This window comes from Leuciscus leuciscus, assembly GCF_965113295.1.
Source record: "Leuciscus leuciscus genome assembly, chromosome: 3".
NCBI lineage: Eukaryota > Metazoa > Chordata > Actinopteri > Cypriniformes > Leuciscidae > Leuciscus > Leuciscus leuciscus.
In genome coordinates, this window is record NC_138727.1 from 8037325 (window position 1) to 8041080 (window position 3756).

General features: G+C 37.1%; 1 pseudogene across 1 annotated transcript; it reads right to left on the bottom strand.

Annotated features, from left to right (window-relative positions):
- Positions 1-258: 258 nt before the first annotated feature.
- Positions 259-2407, bottom strand: LOC309494666 (interferon-induced protein 44-like; annotated as a pseudogene). Its single transcript, XR_014211760.1, has 7 exons — positions 2332-2407; positions 2175-2208; positions 1509-1713; positions 1238-1384; positions 950-1136; positions 534-634; positions 259-420 (listed from the first exon to the last, which is right to left on the bottom strand). The product of XR_014211760.1 is annotated as an interferon-induced protein 44-like (transcript).
- Positions 2408-3756: the final 1349 nt, after the last annotated feature.

Sequence of the window (3756 nt, forward strand, 5' to 3'; positions counted from 1 at the left end):
TACATCGGTAAAGGGGTTCATACGTACATAATTAAAGTTTTAGTGCTGTCAATATGTAAATATTTTACGTTTTAGTGCTGTAAATATGCCAATATTATACGTTTCTGTGTGTATAAAAACGTAAGTAAATGTATGTGTGGTAGAACTACACTTTAGGTAAAATATACACATATTCTGATGAGATCATGTTATAGAAAATGTATCACATTCAAAGAATCCAAATGCATCAATAACTGTATGTGATTTTTGTCAGAAACTTTAATTTTCCTCCAATCTATCATTGGCAACTTGAACAATCTGTTCAATTGCCTTTAGTATCAGGGCATCAATGTCATCCTCTGTGTCAATCTCATCATGGTAGTTCTTCACTGGGAAGATGTTTGACAATGGCAAACCAATTTTGTGACTGCACATCTCCATCTGGACAGGAACAGAATGTTAGGTCAGAACATTTGATGTGGCTATTAGACACAATCAGATCAACATGGGCAATATGTACTTGCGATATGTAAAATTGAAACGATATCACATACCTTCTCTTTGATCTTCTTGCTGATGTAGATCTTCCTTAGATCCTTTTTAACCAGCGGACATGCTTCATCCACTTTGGTCAGGACAATCACTTGAGGAATCCCTACAGCAAATGCAGAGGCAATGTAAAGGTTCTAAAACAAGTTTTTTCCCTCAATAAAATTGAGCACAATTGTGGCGGTTTGTTGTACATATCTACATAACTGGCCCACATACATTACCTGGGTCTATAAATAATTAAGCTAAGTTAAGCCTTGCAACATGCACTGTTTGCAGTTGGCATTAAAATGCAGCCTGTGTCTGGATTGTGTCTATCTACGCATTGAAAAAACAGACAAACCCAACCCACTTTATGCCCACTTCACTCTCATGTAATGTAATGTATGTAAACTCATGAATTGAGAAATCGTAATCAAACATTCAGAGGTCAGATTTACTGCACTGATTATCTTGCGGATGATCTTCAACTTGTCAAAAAGTTTATCATCTGTTAATTGGACTGTATTTGCGTCTATGACGTACACCAGGCAGAAAGTCTGATCGGAGAGGTTAGGGTCACTGACGTAATGTTGATCCTTATGAGTGAGTGCCTTCTCCTCATTGAACTAAGATTGGAAATTCAGCAAAATATGTTAAACGTCAAACCTATTTCACACACACAAACTGTATGTCGAAATGTTATTATCACAATATAGGGGTTTATTACTTTATAGCCATCCTTCACGTGTCCAAACACAGCATTGATGATGTCCTCTGTTTGTAACCCAGCCAATGCTCGAGCTTCTAAGCCCATTATGTCCTTGAAGACGAAGGGCAAAGATTTTTTCCCACTTTTGATGGAGAATCCTTTGAGCTATGAATACCAAATATATAGAAGCACAAAATATGTGTGAGCAATTTCCAAGAAATCCTCATACAATTAGCTCAAATAAAAATAAAATAAACATGCAACTACTGTATAGTTGACAAATACCTACATTTTATGTGAAAGTATGACTGCCACCACCAGATGAATTCATTAGCGCTCTAGCGGAGATCCGTCCTTGAAAGGCATTATTGATGGAGTTAATAAAGCTGGACTTTCCTGCTCCAACTTGTCCAGCTACCAGAATCTTGATGTCCTTTACATCTGGATTATCCAGAGTGAAGTTTTCTAGCTTCTCTTTCAGGGCTTCTTTCTGACTATCAAAACAAAATACAATTTTTGCACAATGGAAACTGGGCATAATAGGCCCTGATTTGTGTTTCTGCCGGTGGGTGCCCAGTGCCCACACTCCATACCCCTACCACAGAAGCGGCCTCAAATAAATTATAAAAAAAGGTGAAGATAATCGTGTCTGAAAGCTACAATTGATTTTTTATTGGTTAAAATCAATGGAGAATATCTCATATTTTTCCGTGGGTGTTCGGGGGCAAAATATTACTATAGTAGGTATAGCCTATCGCATTTGGTGCTTTATAAAACATTTAAAAAAAACTTTTACAAATATTTTCTGTTGGAATATTATTTACATCATGTTTGCCTTTTTATTTGAATGAGTCAATATTTTTTTGCTGAAAATAAGTACTATCCATGATGTAATATTCTTAGAAAATAATCAACATCATGAATGACAGTCTAGGATACTAAACAACCAACTTACTCCCAATCAAATTTTCTCCATGGTTTGTCAAGTTCTAGGAGAAAAAACATAGATCATATCAGTTACTGTGGTGTATGTTAAGCTCCCCATCAAATATCAATACAGGCAGCTCATGTAAATGTTGTACTGTATATCTGTAATTAAATTATCCTCTTACCTGGGTTTGACACTGGTGCTGGAAAGTTTTGCACAGCTGGTGCAGACCTTGATCCTGTTGATTCTGATGATCCCATCTTTGTTTTGTTTTTTTATGTTGTTTTCCTCCTAAAGCATGAATATCTATATCAGCACCTTGAAATTAAGGGCAAAGACAAAGCAACTTGTTTCTCACTCACCACAGCTCTGAAGACCAGTGTTGAGGCTCCTACCAAAATTCCAGTTTTATACTTTTTTTTTTCTTCTTCTTTTTTCAGTCTGAAGTTCATCTTTGTCACACATGCATATGCAAATGAGGTATCACACACACCACAATGTACACCTACAGTACACAAATTTGGCATTTTTGGATGACATTTTAACCCTCACCAGTGCGTCGGCGCACTGAAGCGTTTTTTTATTTATTTAGTTCAAAGTTACTATCAGATTAAATGTTTTACCTTGACAAACTATACATCATTAAAAAGATATAAGACTCAAGTTTCAGTATTTGACAACTATTGTATTCTGAGAAACTTATAGTGACAGTTATGTCTTATTTTGTGTCAGGAGTTATGAAATGGAAAAATGCGTTGATACCTTTAATATGATTTATGAGCGTCAGCTGGTCCATTCAGAAAAAAAAACTCCGTGCTGTCGTCATGACAGCGATTCACAAAACAACGTCCCTCAGGGCTTTTAGCTCAAAAATGTGCAGACTTGGAGAAATATTGATATATTCTCATAGATTCACATCATATTTCTATAGACAGGAATAATATTTATTGAATTTATACCCAAATGCGTCGATGTAATCATTATGAGCGCTTCTTACTGAGATGTGCTGTGTTTTCAATTCATACCTATAGGCGGATCTTTTGTGACGTCATTGTTTATGTTTGTCGCGTTGCATCATGGGAATCGTGTGGCAGGAAACACCGCTAGATACCTGTAATTTGATTGTTTTGCACGTTTGGAGGAGGATTTAGAGAAGAGGATGGTTCACTCTTGCTGTGTGGTCGAGTACGGCTCGTTGGGGGCCTGATAAAAAGTTTTTTCGAATTCCCTCCGAAAAGGATCGCGAAAAACGAAAGAAATGGTTGCGTGCAATTAGGCGATTGAACCTGGACGCTCCGAAGAAAGCCTGGATTCCTGCAGCTAACGTTACTGATCGAGTTTGTGAGGCTCATTTTGTTCATGGTAGGCCTAAGTCTTAGTGACTATGTATTTATAGAAGATTGAATAAAAAAAATAATAAAACTGAGTCAAATCAACCGAGTCATATGTTTTCGCGTTCTGATTCAGGTGTCCCAAACCGCGATCCACAGCACCCAGACTATGTTCCTCACATCAAAATGGGCTATTCTGGATCGCAAAACTTAAAAGCAAAAGAAAAGGCTGTTCTAACCTCTGCTTTTAGCACGATCACTGCTTTCTGTTTGGCAGA